The sequence below is a fragment of the Neovison vison genome, chromosome 2 (genome assembly GCF_020171115.1).
Source record: "Neovison vison isolate M4711 chromosome 2, ASM_NN_V1, whole genome shotgun sequence".
NCBI classification, from domain to species: domain Eukaryota; kingdom Metazoa; phylum Chordata; class Mammalia; order Carnivora; family Mustelidae; genus Neogale; species Neogale vison.
The window spans coordinates 150,553,978-150,572,882 of record NC_058092.1 but is presented as its reverse complement, the minus strand read 5'-3'; the positions used below and the strand labels follow the sequence as shown (position 1 = coordinate 150,572,882).

Here is an 18,905-nt window from a genome sequence, read left to right as displayed (position 1 = left end):
AAACCAAAGACCCAGGATTTCTACGTACTGACATCTGACCCTTCCAACAGAGTCCCCATCCACAAAGTGCTGATTCTTCCCAGTCTTCCTTTCCCGTGGCATGTGGGTGTGTCCTTGGAGTCCGCGGGACCCAGTTTCCCGGGACCCAGCTCCCCCAGTCAGGACCCGGCAAGTTCACGAGTGAGCCGAGGCCAGGCGAGAGAAGGGCACTCTCTAACCGGGCCATGTAGCAGATTGCCAGGAAGTCGGATCGGGCCCCAAGCTAATGACGAAGCTTACCTGGCCATTGGCATTTGCCAGTGAGCCTTCCCTCTGTGCATTCAAGATGGGAGCGTTTTTGTAAGGCTGGTGTTGATGTTTGGGTTGACTAAAGTAGCTTCTGATTCCTTTGTGTTTTGACCCTGTCTGAGAAACGTCCCGAGGTAGGACAGATGTGGGCCCCTTCCTTTCTCCCCATCCCTGTCTGAGGAAAGTGAATCCTGAGCAACCCTCCAGGTGGAGCTGTGGTCAGCAAGGAATGTGGTGTCCTAGAGGGGTTGTGTGCGGCGGGAATGAAGGAGGTTTGGCTTTGAATCTCTGACCCGTGCCCTCAAGTCCACTCAGTGGGAGATGTCTTCTGATGAAACGCACGCACTCCACACACCCACATGCCCGGTCCCGTCGCATCGACCCACGGGAAAACAAGCCCCAACCCTCCGACGCACGAAGCACAGCGCCCGAATGACCTACTGGTTTGCAGGGACTGTAGCACAGGGTCCCGGTTTTCTGCTGGACACTCCCGTCTGTTCAGTCCGCCGCAGCCTCCGTGCCCGGGAGGAACTCAGAATTGGGGAAGCTCTCCAGACCAAAGGAGGAGAGAAAGCCCTACCTTGTTCTTCAGCTAGATCTCTCCCCCTAAAGGGAGTGATGGGGGAATACCCATATGGGACATATCCGGTCGCCGCCTCCTGCAGTTGGAGAAAGGGAAACCCAGTGAGGATCCCAGCACCCTGTGCACACCCTGTGCACACATCTCTGTGCCCTTGGTGTGTGTCGTAAGCAAGCTAGATGGGATGCAGTCATTGCCTCTATGATCCAGAGGAGGAGGAAATGAGCTCCCGAAAAGGCTCCGGCTTGTTATGTCAAAACTCCCCCGTCCATTTCCTTCAGCAACTCCTTCCAAAGCCATTTCCCATAGACAGAATGAGCTGGTGGAAAATGGGCCCGACCATCCATTGCCTAAGCAACGGTGGTGATGTTTTTCAGTGCCCGTCCCAATCCGCTGTCCGTTAATGTTATAAACTCACGGCAGGCTCTCAGCACCAAGGACATTGTCTCTCCCCTCTGGCATGTCCATGCTCAGATGTTCGTGGATAGAGAACTCAAACACTGGTTGTCCCTCAGAAGCACAAAATGACTTTACCGAGGTGACCGAGTGGCTCAGACATTGAAGCATCTGCCTTCAGCTCAGGACCTGATCCTCGGGTCCTGGGATGGAGGCCCACATTGGACACCCCGCTCGAAAGGGGAGCCTGCTTCTTCTTCTCCCTCTGCTACTGCCCCTGCTTGCGCTCTCTGTCTCTCTCTCCTTCTCTGTCTTTCAAATAAATAAAAATTTGAGGAACAATGAGTTTACCTGAGGGAGAGTCAGAGTTTCCTCCTCGGCCCTCAGAACTGGTAGCTCTTCTGTCAGGTCCTCGCAGGGAGCTAGGAGGATACAGAGATACTGTGAGGATACTGGTGAGGCTGCTGGGGAAGTAGGCAGGCAGTTTGGATGGATGAGGACAGGAGACGAGTGTGTGCGTGTGGGCACGTAGGAGGTCCGGGCCGCGCTGCTGCTGGGCCTTGTCCTTGGTGCAGAGAGGAAGGGACGGGAGAGGAGCAGGGAGGAAACGTGAAGAGGGTTCTAGTCTTTCGAGCTAAAGCGAGCCCGTTCAAAAGCAAATAGGCAGTCCAGTACATGGGAAGCCTAACCTGGCTTCTGTGTGAGGACTGAGTTCCCTAACCTCTCCTGACCGACGTGCCACTAAGGTGTCCCACGCAGCTGCTTTGGACATCAGCTCTGGGCCCAGGTTCCCTAACTGCTGCGACTATGCATCACGTCTTTGTAAGATTTTGCACGGCATAAAAATCAGCCTTGCTTGCCGGGCTGCATTCAACCCTCTGGAAAGGAGCCTAGTAGTTTGCTTCACTCATCCTTTCTTTGCCTTCAGAAAATCCCATGTGCAACCCGGGAAAGCCCGGACATCGTGGGTTTCGTGAACAGCCGGCACCGTCGATGAGTGTGATAGATTCCTTCCACTGTTCTTGAGCTGTCCCGTGTGTGTGTGTGTGTGTGTGTGTGTGTGTGTTTGTGTGTTTCCCCTGAAGACAGTGGCTTTCCGAACACTGCCAGGTGTTCTGACCAGTGGGCAGTTGCTTACACAGAGGAGTCTTGGAGTGTGTGCTGAGAGGCTGTAGGCCTGCTTTGCAGGAGATTTGCTTCAGGGATGTTGGGTCCAAAGCTTCCACCCAAGCTTGACCTTGATTTCCTATTGGCCAGTGGTGTTTGAGTGTGTGCTTAGAGAATATGAACCTTCCTGAGGCGTAGGGAAATCTTATCAAGTACAGTCAGTTCCCTCCGTGATGCTTTTCTGCCATTGGTCGGTCGTGTGTACACACTGAGACCGGCTATGACCGATGCTGCTCTGTTCTGTCCTCCACGGGTCCACACGCTTTCCAGCCATGTGGGCTTGAGCACGTGGATGTGGCTTTTCTCTGTGCACTTGACTCCAGGGACCAGGCTGTAATCTTTAACGTGGGCTTCTAAGCTTGCCTTGGCCTCTGTGTCCATGGAAACCAGTGTGTCATGTTGGGTCCTGTGGGGGACCATCATAGAATCTAGGTATTGGCTGTGTGCACAGATGCTGGTGGCCCTTTGCTTGCTAGCACCCATGGTACATCATGACCCCCTGGCTGAGGGACTAACACAGGTGCGTAGGCCAGAGCAAGTTTCCGATTGGAGCCTGAGCTCCAATCTTGGCTTTCCAAGTAGGAGGTCAAGGGTTTGGACCCTTCATCTCTGCACCATGCCCGTCTCAGGAAATCAAAGTGCAACGTTCTCCAGGTACAGCTGTGGTGAGTTGGGTAAGGAGTATGTAAAGTGTGCCAGGCTGATGAGAGTGTTTTGGAAGGGTGACACTGTGATTGTGATGGAAGTGTGAGAAAGATCTCCTGGGAAAGGCACACAATCGTGTTCAAAAGCATAACGCATGGGGACACACACACACACACACACACACACACACCACGCAACCCCCCACGCACACAAGGCCTTCATCCCACGTGCACCCAGATCACCCCTTCCCAGTGCACAGGTTCTTCCAGGCCCTGTTGGACTTGTTGACCGTGCCTCACTGGACAGTCTCGGACAGTATCCCCCAACCCCCATTCCTTGTAGGAACTTAGAATCGGGGTTCAGGCTTCTTTGTACTCTAGATTTCCTCCCAGAGCCCGATGCTCTTAAATACGTACAGCTGTCCTTGCTCCCAGCGTCTACCTGCGATTGGGGAAAAGGAAACACAGTGAGGATCCCAGCATCCTGTCCGCCGTTGGGCCAGCTCTACGGTTTGGCAGCTAATTGGATGAGGTCCTCTCGTTGAGTACACATCCCCCCACCGAGTTCAATAGGAATGTTTGAATGATGCTGGAGCATCGTTCAATCTCCGAAGTCCATTCTGATCTCCAGACAGAACGTTCTCTTTCAAGGAGAGACTTTTTCTGCTGAAGAAGGTGTATGATCCCATGGAGTTTATAGCTGAGGCTGTCCCGTGTCCTCACCCTTTTTGGGTCCACTGTGTGTAAAAGGCCAGACCCAGCATTCCTCCACAAGGGGAGACTGCTGTCCCCTTCCCCTGGGAGGTAAAGTGCCAGATGGTCATCCAACTCCACTGATGGAAGAAATCAAGGAAGCACCATTTCTGTGTCTGCGAAAGAGAGGCGAGCTTACCTCGGGGAGAGTTGGGGTACCTTCCTCTGTCCAGCACCTAGGAAGGTCCTTGGACTGGCCTGCCACAGGGTCTAGGAGAACAGAGAGGAGCTGTCAGGACATTGGCTGCGCTACTCAGGAATGGCTCGGGGAGTTAAGTCTGCTGGATGTGGATGCGGGGCCAGAGGGAATGGACGTGAAGCGTGACCAAGGAAGGCCTGACTTGCCAGTGGGCCAACAGTGGTGGACACAGTGGTGGACACAGTACGCAGTGGTGTACACAGAAACACAGAGGAGGGGAGGAGGATGGAAATGGGAAATGGGGCCTTGGCTTTCCAATGGAGGGGATGTCATCAGTGGCAACTCATCAGCATCTGTCTGGGAAACGCTCAAGGCACCCTGGGTTTCAGGGCGCTGTCCCCTGAGCCCTCCTGCCCCCTGTGAAGCCAAGCCAGCTTGCCGCTTCTTCAGCTGGTCATGGGGCCTGTTCAGCTGTCTTCCGTGCACCTCTGCTGTGTGACCCTATCGGTCCTCTATCGTGCCTTGGAGGAGTGGGTTTTTCGGTGAAGGAATCTACGTACTGGGGACGGTTGTACTTGTTAGTATGTGTCCATTCGGTGACACTGCTGACATCCGTGAGGCTTTGTAGACCGCCCTGCCAACTACGGGGGAAAATGTTGCCATCGTATGTCATGGCACCTCTGTACCCGTGACGACGTGACCGGCCCTCCCCCTTTCCTCCCTGCACCATCCCTTCCACTTTCTGGGTCTACGAATGTCCCTATGGGAGTGTCCTCAAAGCCCGGGATCGTGTAATGTGCCTCTATCCTTGTGTGCTTGCTTTCAAAATGCACGTTAGGTTTCCAGGGTCCATCTGTTTCATAAAATCTTGGAAACGTTTGTTTCTTCTTACCCCTGAATTGCACTCCATGATGTTTATGGATGCCATGGAATGTGTTCTTTCCTCCCATAATGTATTTGGGGGCCGTGCCTGTCTGGGGCTATTGGGAACCCCGCTGTGTGAGACATTAGTGCACAGATTTCTGTCTGTTTCAAGAATGAGAAGACATCCCCGAATGCATTGGCCCCATTTTTAGAACAGTAACCACATGGAATGTACTGGGTACTTGAGTTCCCCAAATGTGGCGAGGTCGTTTTGTTCCTTTGAAGATACATAGCACACCCGTGCAAGATGTGGCTAATGGGCGGAAGTGGAGGGGCGACATCGTGAAACCTCCTGTCGTATTCTGGTCCATTTTTCTGTTCAGCGTTCCTGGCGGACAATATAGTCCCTTCCTTCCTACACATCTACGAACCATGTTTCCTGGGGAGAGCCGTAGGGACCTGTGTGCTCCTGAAAGACCTAAGATCCATCCCTTCAGCTAGTAGACACTTTTTTCCTGTGCCCCTCGGATCCAGTTTGAATGAGGATCTCATCGTGACTAGTGGACTTAAAAGGGGATGGACGGACGCCATAGAGAGAAATGGCTACCAGTGAAATCAGAGGACAATGTGTCTCAGCAGTTTTTAAAAGCTTCGTTATGTCTGTGCTACTGGACGAAAGAATGCGTCTCCAATCAACTTAATGAGTCAACCCACATGGTACCTACCTTCCTCGGTGTCCTTGATGGTGTAGACCTCATCGTGGAGGGAGAACCGGACTCTCTTCTTGCGGCGGCGTCGTCGTCGTCGTGGTGGTGGAGGGGTTGGAGTGGTTGGGGGCGGCTCCACATCTTCAGAAAGACACTCCCCACAGATTTCTGGGAGACGCACAGAAATAGAGAGCAGTGTCGGCACGTTGTCGTCAGGAGCCCGTAGGGCGATTGGGCATCCTTTCCTTCTAGTCCATCCGTCTCCGGCCCCTACTCCTGCCCCTACTCGCCAGCTGCCCAGCTGGCATTCCTCCCGCCAGGTGGGACTTAGGAAGGGGTCGCCGTGTGCTGTGCTCTGAATTCCGCACCCTCCCACACCCACAGGTTTTCTGGTCAACGGCTTGCATGGAACAGAGACAGGACAGAAACACAACAGCGCCGTGAGCACGCGTGATGGCCTGGGTCCCATCCATTGAGCAGCCACACCTACCCGAAGAGTGTTCCCCAGAACCCTCTGTGCCCCATTTCCCTGTCCTCCGTCCTAGACATGAGTGTGCCGCCACGGTGTCCCAAGTGATTGAGTCCAAGGAGCGCCTGGGACCTAGGGGAGGACGGGATGCTTCCCAGCCGCTCGGCAGGTGTTGAGGAAGGGACCGCCTAGGGACTCAGCTAGTCGGCTGGCTGTGGGTGAAGCCACAGTGGAGGACAGTGGAGGGCCCTGAAATGTAGGGGTGGTGAAGGGACCGTCCAGAGTTGCCACCCTGATGAAGGATGGATCTGGGACAGGAAAGTCATCGTTTCCCTGTGGCCGGAGATCCCCGAGCCCCTGACACCAACCCACGGCCCCTGATAAAAGGTCCTGAAGCCCTGAACCAAGAGCTGCCCTCACAATCTGAAATCCCTCTGTGCCAGTGTGTCTCTAGGGGAGAGCGAGGGCCACGAGACCAGCCTCAGTCCTCACTCACCTCTGTGTTTGGGGCCCCGACATCAACTAGGTGGCGGTTTCTGCCGAATGGGGCCCTACTAAAGGACCAGGAACGGGTAGCATGAGCCACGTTCCCTCACCTCTCTGCAAGGTCAGCCCAGTCGCCCAAGGCCGTCCTGAAGGCCAGTTGCAGCCCAGGCTCCTGGGGTTCTGCTTGGCTCCCAAGCTGATTCAGACTCCCTACGGTCACATAGGACCCCGCCGAGAACTCGCTTGCCTTGAGCTCGCGAGTCCCGAGGAGCAGTCGATGGTAGGAATGGACATGAAGGTGGCCATGTGGGGGGGTTGGTTTCAGGAAGGAGACGGATGATGCTGAGGGGCCCCTTGCTTTGCGGACTGCTCTGGGGAGCCTGGATGGACGTGAGGCTACCCTGGCTGGACTGAGTCCCTCCCTGCTCTCTCATTCTTCACCAGTCTATTGTCTACTCTCAGGTCTCTTGATCCCCTCTGGAGACTGTAGGTTTAGCGGACAGTCTCCTGTCTCCCTCCCTAGGCCTGGCCTGGAGAACCCAGCCCAGCAGTACCTTTGAGAGCAGCAGACAGTCCACCGTGCAGCTGCTGTGTGTTCCGTCCACCCACCCGGTGGCACATCCCGTTCCCATGCACTCCCAGGCATCAGGCAGACGGCCCGGGAAACCCTGCACATCAACCCATGAGACCACCGCGCTATCCTCCAGTGTCTCTCCTTCTAAAAACAGCTGCATTTCGACCGCTGACCTTTCCTCTCCGATTTTGTCATGTCCATCGGGAAGAGGAGACCAGCAATTCGTTCCCCTCAAGTGTGGTGCCTGGGTCGCCCCAAGGTTCTCCTGACCCAGGGACCGCAGTGTGTCGTGTGACCTGTGTGTTGTCCCTGTAGGACTGTGTCCGAAATGGGCATCCAGAAAGAGTCCGGTTTTCTGAACATCGAAGCGCTTTAAGGAAGGCAGCTTCCCCACGAAATCCCAATGAAACAACCCAAACGAACAAACACGGGCATCAAACCGGGGGAGGGGGGATCAGAGGGAGGAGAGGAAAAGCCAAAGAGAAGAAGAGAAGAAGCCGGTCTCTGTATAAGGGAGGCAGCCAGCTCCAGAGAAGAGAACTGAGAAAATCGATAGGCACATACCCGTACAACAGCAGCTGAGATTCCCCATCATCGGGACTGTTAGTCCTGTTCACCCAACCGCCAGGGGCTTGGCTCACAGAGTGACAGTTGAAATGGAACGTTGGATGCGTGTCATCAGGTCACCGTGGCGATGGCTCATGACAGAACTCTGAGGGTGAAGGCATCCCTGCACGCTGCGGGGTCATGGAGGGAAGTGGGTCGGGGAGGGGTCAATGGATGATGGGCATAAGACACTTGTTGTGGTCAGCTCTGAGTGGTGGAGAGAAGGGATGAGTCCCCGAGTTGTACTGTAGAATGCAATACTGCGCGGTACGTTAACTACCTGCATTTTTGGACATTCCAAAAAGGAGACTCCTGAGGGCACCTAGGAGACTGAAATGTTCATTTTACTCTCTGTTACTCTGGAAAACTCCTGCATTTATATGAGATTGTTTCACAAAGTCTCTCCAGGAGTTCTTGGTGGCTCAGTGGGTTAAGTCAAAGATAGTTTAATGAAGTCAAAGATAGTTTCTTATTTAAAGACCTTTGGAAAGTTGTAAGAAACAAACATTAAACATTTATGTTTTATCTTGCCTTCAACACCCCCATCTCTTTTTTCCAGAGGTTTCTTGGATTTTCTGACCTCAGGGGATTAATAGTGTTCACAGGAAAACAGATTAACAACGTGGCTTGAGATTTTTAATTTTTAATTTTTCCCACCTCAGTTCTGAAAAAGCCGTAGCGTTTCCTCCTTTAGGTTACTGTTAAATGTGAAACTCATCTTCTCATGTTTTTAATTTTTCTGTGTCACAGAACCTAAATTGGCAATCGGTCAAGAAGAAACAAATGTTTGCATTCACTCAGTGACGAGTATCCTGTGTAAGCTCACCATCTGTCGGAGCCACACATGGACACGTAAGTATCTTGTATGTGGAGCTGTGTAGGCAGGTAAATCCAGGAACTGCAAGGCAGGCCAAGTCTCTTCTAACTTCCTCCTTCCTTCGTCCTGAGCTCTCCCTCCCCCACTAAGAGCAGAAAATGAACACATCCCAGGTGAGCTTTATGTTTGTTTATTTCCACTTTGTTTTAAAATGAGTATTCTAAAATATGAAAGGATTCATATTTTTAAAACAAAAAAATCGAGGAGCTCCTGGGTGGCTCAGTGGGTTAAAGCCCCTGCCTTTGGCTCAGGTGATGATCCCAGGGTCCTGGGATCGAGCCCCACATGGGGCTCTCTGCTCAGCAGGGAGCCTGCTTCCCTCTCTCTCTGTGCCTGCTTCTCTGCCTACTTGTGATCTCTGTCAAATGAATAAATAAAATCTTAAAAATAAAACCTCAAAGATAGAAATAGACAAGAATTACTTGGAGGGAAGCATATCAAGTCTCTCCAGCAAATTCAAAGAACAGTTGGTAGAATGAGAAGCAGGACTCTTAATTTCAGAGAGTTGTGCAAGTTGTAAAACTTTCTTTGATTTTTCTAAGAACAGCACTGAAATTGCCTATAATCGTATCTGATAGACCCAGCACTGTGCTAGAAGTGTATGGATGCTTTTCACGGGACCGAACGATGAGGACTGAGTGGACAGCTCTCTCATGGTCCTGCTTGATCCAGGAATAGGACTTTGAAGATCTGGTGGACTGGAGGGACCACGCATCCTCCAGATGACTCTCCCTAAGTGTTTGTGTCCACTTGTTCACATCTCTAGCTTGAATAGCCGACTGTTCCGGCTTTGGTTTCTGCATTTCTCATTCATATTTCAACTTCACGAATGCATTCTTGCTTCTTCGACATTCAGCTCTGGAAAAGGCTACCAAATTGTAGTCAAATCCAGTTTTTGGCTTTGTCTTACTTGACCGTCCTGCAGCATAATCCTCAGTCTCTGTTGTCTCTGACACCTGCCTGCTAGCTTTCCTTTCTTAAGTCTGATACATCTCCTTACTGTTCCTCACAAAGTTGTCTTTCCCTTTTGCCCCAGACGTTGCCTCTCCTTGGGTTTGTTGCTCAACCATCCTTGGGTCACTGCTTTTCTTCAGTCTGTGTTTTTTTCCTGACCGGTCTTCTTTCTCTGTCTGTCTGTCTGTCTGTCTGTCTTTTTAGCAAAATACTTTTGAATTAGTAATAACATGGTTAAAAGGTTAAGTGATGTTCCCTGTAGGAAGGGTGACATTTTTCATCTCAACGGAGACACTTCCACTGAGAATGAAAGAGGTTCTGTAAAGTTAGGAGGGGACAACTGGCTATATCGGGACAGTCCCAGACAAACTGGAGTTATGGTCTTCCTGCTGTAGATGTCTGACTTGTTTGTCCTACCAGGGCTTCTTTTTTCAGGTAAAGATACTCTTGTATGCCCCCTACTTTTATTTAGAAGGGAATCCATCATCTTTAGGGCTTTCCGAACTTAGATGCAGCTGTACACCGCTGGCATCCTGTTAAAATGCAGATGTTGATTTCGTGGGTCTGGTGGGGGCCCTGGGTTTTGCATTTCTCGAAAGCTCCCAGGTGAAGCGGACTCTGCTGCTCAGGGAGCCCCCACTTTGAGTAAGGAGTCTATACATGATTTTGTTCTTTCTTTGCTTTTTTCTCACTTCTTAAAGGCCTGTCCCAGACATCTGTATCTTAACAGAACGTGGATTGTTTCTTTGTTATAGCTGCACAGTAATTCAAGCATGGACGTATGGACGTTCCATAGTTAGCTAACTGGCTATTATTCGTTACGAACTATTTCAAACCTTTTGCTATTACAAGCCATGTTCTAGTGCATGGCCTTGTACATATCGGTTTTTTCTCTCCGATAAATTCCTAGAAGTGGGCTGCCAGGTCAACGGGTGCATAGAATTGATAACTCGATCATTCGGGATTGTGGTACCATTTTGTGTCACTCCCATCGACACCGCATCCGTGCTTGTTTGTCCACAGCTTCTGCCATAGAACATGTGGTTCAACTTCTGGAATTTTGGCCGTGGAAAGAGAAACATGGTATTTTATGAAGTTAATAATCTGCAAGCTTCTTAACTGTGAGTGAGGTTAAGTATTTTTTCATGGATCTGAAAGGTGTATTTACGTTTCTGTGAACCCTCTGTTCATATCTTTTGCCTATTTTGCTCTTAGGTTTGTGGCTTTCTTGGTCTTTCTTCTACTTCGGTGTCTAGATCTTTATAGATTAGGGATACTAGTGCTTGTCCATTTTATGGGTCGTAAACTGTTATTTTATGGGATGCGATTTGTCTTTTGATAGTTGACCGTGGTGTTTTCTCCCCCATGCAGGTATTCTGTTTCAGAATGCCACCTTTCACTTTGTCGTTTCTGTAGGCTCCCCTTGGCTGTGACAGTTTCTCAGACTTCCCTTGTTTTTGATAACCTTGGCAGTTTTGAGGAGTACAGTTAGGTGTTTTGTAGAATGTCCCTCAATTGGGAATTGTCTGCTGTTGTTTTCATGATTAGACTGAGGTTATGGGTTTCTTGGAGGAAGACCACAGAGATAAAATGTCCTTTGATCTTATCATATCAAGGGTTAGTGCTCTGGACATGACTTATCACTTTGTTTTCTCTGTCCTCATACTGTACTCCTTGGAAGGAAGTGGGCAATTACACTATACCACTTACACTATACCTCCTTCCTGTTGGCGTAACTACGCATTTATGGACATAAATTATCAGGAATTCTGCATAGGAGATTTTTCTGTCCTCTCCTGTTTACTAATCCATTTCTATCAGCACGAATTCATGGCTAGTTATTTTATATTTTGATTCTAGTACAACGATATCTTGTTCCTTTTGTTGTTCAAGTTGCTCCAGGTTGGTTACTAAAAGCATCTTCTAGCGGCACCTGGGTGGCTGAGTTGGTTGAGTGTCTGACTCTTGATTTCGGCTCAGGTCATGATCTCAGGGTCCTGGGATGCAGCCCCACGATGGGCTCTTTGCTGAGTGTGGAGCCTGCTTGAAATTCTCTCTCTCGGGGTGCCTGGGTGGCTCAGTGGGTTAAAACCTCTGCCTTCGGCTCAGGTCGTGATCCCGGGGTCATGGGATCGAGCCCCACATCGGCCTCTCTGCTCAGCAGGGAGCCTGCTTCCCCCTCTCTCTCTGCCTGCCTCTATGCCTACTTGTGATCTCTGTCTGTCAAATAACTAACTAAGTAAATAAATATTCTCTCTCTCTCCCTGTGCTCCTCCCTGCTGCTTATGATTTCTCTCCTTTTCCTACTTTTTCAAAAACAAGTCAATAAATTTTTTAAAAAGCACCTTCTGTCGGTTCCTGTGTCTATTGACATACCCTGTTATTGTTTGAATATTTCTACCTTACTCTGTGGCAGTAGATTTTCCAGGTTCATCTTATGTCTTTCCTGCCCTAGAATTAGCCATTTTTTCCCCCTAAGTAGTTCTGGTTCTTTTCATTGGAGCATAGTATGAGAAACCAAGATTGGGGGCCTAGGTGTGTCTGTTGTGACTGTTAAGTCATTGCTCAAAGACCCTCTCAGCTAACTGAACAGGGAATATGTGTATACTCACTCATGTATATACAGGTGTCTATAAATATTTTAGTATGTAACCATCTGTGTCTATAGTAAGCTAAGTATACACACTGTTGTCTCCTGTTGTAAGCATTACCAGATGGAACATTCTCACCTTCTCTCCTTGCTTGTCTGTAATCTCCTGCACTAACAGTGAGAATCCAGCTAACATCTGAATTTCATTGATTTGATAGTTCAATTCCAGAATACACATACTCTGGTTTCAGAATTGCATACATGATTTCGGAGTGGTTAACCCATGGATGCTTGATTCTCTCAGTTTGGGACCATTTGAATTAAGGTGCTAGAAATATACACATGTAGGTTTTAAAACATAAGTTTTCAAAAACATAGGGTGTGAAATTGCTGTGTTGGTTATATACGTATGTATGTATGTTTAGCTTCGCAAGAAATTCCCAAACTATTTTTACAAAGTTGCTGTATCCGTTTTTGTTCCTACCAACTATGAATCAGAATCTCGTTGTTCTGATTCTGGACCTGAAATTGGTACTGTCATTATTTTTGAGGTAACCATTCCAATACCTGTGTCATGTCGTCTGCATACTCCCACTGAGGTGATGTGGAACATCTATCTGTTTGTGTATTTATTTGCTATCCTGATATCTCTGGTGAAGAGTTGGTTCAAATCTTTTGCCTATTTTTCCTTTGGTCATTTGTTTTCTTATTATTGAAGCTTTAAGAGCTGTTTTGTGATGTTGGACACAAAGCCTTTATTAGATATCTGTGTTCCAGTTATTTTCTCCCTGTCTGTGCCTTATCCTTTCATTTTTCTTAAAAATGTCTTTCACAGAGCAGAAGACTTTATTTTTAATAATGTCCAACGCATGCTTTTCCCCATAGAATATGCTTTTGCAGTGTTGTATCTAAAAACTCATCACCAAGTCCAGTGTCCTAGAGATTTTTCTCCTGTATTCTTTATTCTTGAATTTTTACATTTAGATCTCTGATTTCGTTTTTTGTTAATACTTGTGTAAGGTCTGTGTCTAGTTTCATTTCTTTTGCATGAGTGTTCGGTTGTTCGAGCACCATTTGTTGAAAGACTATCTTTTCTCCTTCTATTCTCTTTGTGCCTTTGCTCAAAAAGGTTTGACTTTACTTTGGTAGATCTATTCCTGGTCCTTCTAATGTGTTCTGTTGTTCTGTGTGTCTCTCTCAGCACTAACACCCTGTCGTGGTTGCTAGTAGCTTCATAGTAAGTCTGAAGACCAGGTGAGGTGAATTCTCATTTTTCTTCCACATTGTGTTGGCTGTTCTATTTTTCTCAAAGCTTTTTAAAAGATGTTATTTGTTTGTCAGAGAGAGAGAGCACAAACAGGGGATGTCACAGGCAGAGAGGGCAGAGGGAGAAGCAGGCTCCCCTCTGAGCAAGGAGCCTGACTCGGGACCTCATCCCAGGACTCTGGGGTCATGACCTGAGCTGAAGGCAAATGCTCAACCACCTGAGCCACCCAGCTGTCCAGTGTGTTGGCTCTTCTGGATCTTTGGACTTTCTGTGTAAACTTCAGAATCTTCTTGTCAGTATCTGCAAGAGAACTGGGAGGTTTTATTTGGATTTCATTGCATTTATCGATTAAGTTGGAAAGAATTGACGTCTTTGCCATATTGAGTCTTGCTACTGATGACTACGAAGTCTCTCTCCATTTATTTAGATCTTTGGTTTCTTCCATCAGATTTGTCTTACTGTGCATATATATATTGTGTGAGATTTTATACCCGAGTACCCTTTTTAGGGGTGTACTGTAAATGGTATTTTTTTCATTTGAAAATTTGGAATTCAACTCTTTATTCAGATATAGGAAAATAGTTGACCTTTTTATATTGACCTTGTAGCCTATGATGTTTTGGTATTTCCTCATTACTTCCAGTAGATTTTTTTTCTTTTTATAAGATATTTGAGGTTTTCTACATAGACAATAATATTGACTTCAGATAGAGTTTTGTTTTTCCTTTTCAATGAAACACCCTCATTGTCTCATGCCCTCTTTCCATCCACCTTCCCTCTAGTAATCACCAGTTTGTTCTCTATATTTGTGCGTCTCTTGTTTTTGCCTCTTTTATGCTTTGTTTCGTTTCTTAAATTTCACATATGATTGACTCATAGGATATTTGTCTTTTTTTGACTATTTCATATAGTATTATACCCTCTAGATTTATCCATGTTGTTGCACATGTTAAGATTTCATTCTTTTCTCTGGCTAAGTACTATTTTATTAGATATCTATATCTATCGATCTATCTATCTCTATCTCTATCTCTACACCACGTTTTTTTATCCACTCATCTATTGACGGGCTCTTCCATATCTTGCCTACTGTAAATAGTGCTGCAATATAAACGTATCTTTTCAAATGTTTTCATTTTCTTTGAGCAAATACCCAGTAATGGAATTACTGGAACATATGACAGTTCTATTTTTACTTTTTGAGGAACCCCCACATTGTTTCCCATAATGGCTGCACCAGTTTTCATCCCCACCATCAGTACACAAGGTTCCTTTTTCTCCACATGATCAGCAACTCTTGTTCTTTCTTGTTCTTTTTCTGCAGGCAGAGTCCCAGGCTGGCAGGAGAAGTGGTCGTGGTCACTGGGACAGCCCTCCAAAATGGGTGAGGTGACCTTTCAGACTCGGGAGGTGAAGGGTTCCTCACATCACAGCAGCACGCGGGCCATAACGTAGGCGGGTTTTACTGGACCCATCAGACAACCTGTGCAAGACGTGAGGACGAGTGAAATGCGCCGCCTGGAATGGAGGTTGTGTTGGCTTCTGGGGCTTCTGTCCCCAGGAGATATTCAGGCCAGTGGGGTGGGGCTAAGGGGCAGGTTATTTGGGGCAGATGTGCCTTGCTTCCGAGGAGACCCTGTGTTTGAGCAGGAAGGCGGGGGCTGCAGTTGGATCTGGCACCTGGGCCCACGTTGGTCCCCACGGTGGTTGGGTTGAGGGGAGCACAGGGCTGGCCGGCTGGAGTCTGCAGCCCCTCAACTGCCTTTTGACAGCCTGTACCCAGGACCCGGGGCACCTGGGCACAGCCAGAGTCCCAGGGCCCAGGCAGATGCTTATAGGAAAGGACTGGAGCCAGGGAAGGAGGGAGGCAGGCAGGCCCAGGCAGCCACGGCAGGCCCAGCCAGCCAGGTCACCGGGGTGCTCAAGCCTGACTCTCTGGTCTGTGCTTTATTGGAAGGTTGGCGTTTTTCAGGGCAAAATGTGCACAGTGTGAACTCTGCCATAGCCAGGACCCTGAAGTGGAAGAGTGTTGTGGAAGGGGAAGGTAGTCGTTGTTGGTTTTTTTGGTTTTGTTTTTGTTTTTGTTTTCTTGTTGAGTACCAGGGCCCATGAGAGGCATGTCGTAGCAAGGAAAGACCAGAGGCCCTTTTCAGCCTCATGGAACTCCTAGCAGCCAATTCGCCAAGCATGCTTTAGGGGAAGGCCTTCCAGCAGCAATGCTCAGACTTTGACAGATGGCGGGGCCCTGTGGTTTTGGCCTCCTTGAACCGGCACTCCCTGCTGGGACGGAGGGGCCTGCTTCCGTCATGGGTGACTCCGTGTCTCCCCACGTGTGGGTCCTGAGACCTCGACTGAATGCTGTCCTTGTTTTTACAGGTGGCGCTTCGAGGCTCCGGGGGACGTGGCCTGCTGGGCAGCATCCAAAGCGTCTGGCCTCCGTCTCTTCAGTGCAGATGGAAGTTCAGCACGTCCAGGAGTGTGACCGCTGCCATCTCCCTGGTGTACGTGCATCGCAGTGGTAAGTAGTCTTGGTTCTGAACCTCCCACCTGGGTTGAGGTTCAGGCCTTGACTTGGGTGTCTTTCTTGCCGGCTTCTGTCTTTCTTCCGGAGGCAAAGAGAGCCTCTTCTTGTCGATTAATGTGGAGATGTACCCTTGACCAGAATGTCTAGAGTTGGCTGCTTGGGGAAGATGACTTAGTGGCACATATGGAGAAGGTTCTGCAAGACCGTGCCCCACACAAGACTTCTGAACTCCAGGTTGCCCCTGGTAGCAGAGTCCTGAGTTATTGCAGCCTGACCTTATAAATAGACATTCTCTCGATGAACGACTTTCTGCCCACACTTGCTTTATTGGGCCATTCATCTAGAGCAAGGAATCTCGGGCATCTTTACAAATGGATGTCTGAGTGGACTTCCGCACACGTTTTTCTCTCTATCTCTCTCTCTTTCTCTCTCCTGTTTTTTCTTTTCTTTTCTTTTCTTTTCTTTTTTTTTTTTTTTTTTTGCGGGGGAGTGGGTGTTGCAGGGGATGAGAGCGACCCTTCAGCAGGCTCCACATGCCTTCCATAGCCTGACGCGGGGCTCAGTCCCATAGCCCTGACATCATAACCTGAGCCAAAGCCAAAAGCTGGTCCCTTAACTGAAAGAACCTTGCAGGCATTCCTGGACAGGCTTTGTCTTTACGGAAGGGACCGTAAGAACCCCTTCCTGTTTAAAATCTACCGAATCGGGGAGTATTTCCACATCTGCAGTGGTTGTACACCCTCTCGGGCCCAGAGATATGTAGGTCTTCTTGGTGGTGGAGAAAAACCTTTGGCTCCCACGTTCTCATAGACAGTGAGGAAGCCCTCACTGCCTGATGCTGAACTGTGGAGGTTTTCGTGCCCTGTCTTCCAGAAGAGCATCTTTGTGAAAGATGAAATTAATTTGCCAGCCCCAGGGTGGCGCAGTTGGGTAAGCATCTGCCCTTGGCTGAGGTCAGGATCCCTGGATCCTGGGTGATCTAAGCCCTGTATTGGGCACCCTTCTCCCTCTTCTCCGCTCCCGGACCCCGGCTGTTCTTGCTCCCTCGCTAGCTCTGTCGCTCTCCAATAAGTGAAGTAAATAGATCTATTTCTAAGCATGCAATTAATTTGTAAATCCTTTGCACTTTGTGAGGACAATATTAGTAGAATGAGGGACCCATGAGAGGTAGATCACAGACCATGTGTTTTTTGAATCTTGTGGCCATTCATCCTTGCGATCTATGTACATCGATAGGTTCATGTTTTTGTGAACATACTTTGATCACCTTGTGTTCTGAGACTCTGAGTTCACCCTCGACTTGACGTTCTCATGGATCCCAGGCAGTGTTACTTCCCGTGATCCCACTTCCTACCAAGAGACAGTACCTGTGTCTGTTGTGAGAGCTCATGAGGGAGAAGTCCCCCGTTCTTACTTGGCACAGCGTGCACGGTTGTGAGACCCCGCCTGTTCCGTGAGACTGGCCTTTATGCAAGTACTGCTGGATCGGAGCAGATGTGCTTGATTTCTGGCTATTGGTTACTGGAATAGCGCATTCCGCATCCCTCAGAACGGGGCCCTGTTGTATGTGTTTGCAGTGTCCGAGTTTATATCTCAGAGTCACCCCGAGGTATTCCTTGGGAGGTAGTTGCCCAGTGATTCTCTGATGGGAGTGTCCAGGGAAGAATTTCCCCCCGTTGTATTGGGATCAGTGATTCCTCGGTGTGAGGGTGTCATTGCTGGCTAGGGAAGAAGGGATAGCTGAGCCCATTCCTTGGCTCATCAGACCGGGAGGATTTTCCTGTGTGCGAATCCTCCCAGGTCCTCCTTGTGTTGGCTTGTGAGGAATGGGATTCCCATATGGGATGTCCTCGGCATTCGGCCACAGCGATGAGGCAGGGGGTCCCAGGGGTGCCTGCACCTTCGCTCCCGTGTGAGGGATGAAGCACACTCTGAGATGGTAGCAGAAGCCTCAGGCCTGAGCCCCACCTGAAGCTTCTCCCACCAGGATACGGTGCTAGTGGCTCTCCCCGTGTGAGTTCTCTGGTGTTGGGAAAGGGCCCACTTCTGGCTGAAGGCTCTGCTTCAGTGACGGGAGACAAGGGGTTTGTACTGTGTGATTTCTGTGGCGGTGAGCAAGGTGGGCGCTCTGGGTACAGGCAGGGCCCCAGTGATGACAGACTCCGGTTTCTCGGCTCTGAGTTGTCTGGTGTCTCCAAATGTGAGAGCTGTATGGGGCGGCTCTTCCACGTTGACCGCATTTGTCGGGGTTGCGGCCTGTGTGGATCCTTGGAAGCTGGCTAAGGGTGTGGCCTAAACGCTTTCCCCTGAAGATGACATTCAACCAGTTTCTGTCTGTGGGAACGTTTCCCATGGCCCCGAAGGGATGCATGTTGCTGCGAGCTCTGGTGCAGCCATCCCAGCACATGGCTTCTACCCCGTGTGAGGTCCTGGACATGAAGAAGAGCAGAGCTCTCTGAAGCAAGGGTCTCCTACCTTCGTTCCATCCGTGAGGTGCGTCTCCAGTGGTCTTACTGTGTACAGAGGTGAGCACTGCCCTTTAGTTGCTCCCCCCCCGTGTATCATGTCTCCGTTCCTCGGAAGGGTGAGTTCTCTCGTGTCTCCCGAGGTTAGAGCCCCCACTAAAGTCTCTCCCACACTGGGGAGATGGGTGTGCTGCGATCCAGGATGAACGAGCTCTGATGTCCCTGGCACCAGGGACACATGGCTGAAGGCTCTTCCACACTGTCAGCAAATACAAGGCTTGTCTTCCCAGGACACAGCACACCCGGAGTGAGGTGAGGCACGTGAGACCTCTCCGTGCTGTGCCCCAGCATTGCCCGGGTTCCTGTGCAGTGTGAACCCTCTGCTAATGGCCAGAACACGAGGGGCTGTGACGGGATCGCTCCCTCACGTTCCTCCCTTTCTGACTCAACAGACGCGCTCCAGCCCCTCCCTTCAGGAATGGTCGCCGTGTCTACCCCTGCAAGCCACTTGCAGTCGCGTGCCTTGCTCCTTTCCGGAATTCAGATAGATCTTTC

The 18,905-nt window shown here is 49.6% G+C and overlaps 1 long non-coding RNA gene across 1 annotated transcript in view; it reads left to right on the top strand.

Annotated features, from left to right (window-relative positions):
* The window catches only part of LOC122900559, a 32,631-nt gene extending 17,749 nt beyond the window's left edge, over positions 1-14,882 (top strand). Inside the window, exons 3-4 of the long non-coding RNA XR_006383262.1 lie at positions 8,424-8,525; positions 14,686-14,882. This is a non-coding gene — a long non-coding RNA (uncharacterized LOC122900559). The remainder of the gene's footprint in view (positions 1-8,423; positions 8,526-14,685) is intronic.
* Positions 14,883-18,905: the final 4,023 nt, after the last annotated feature.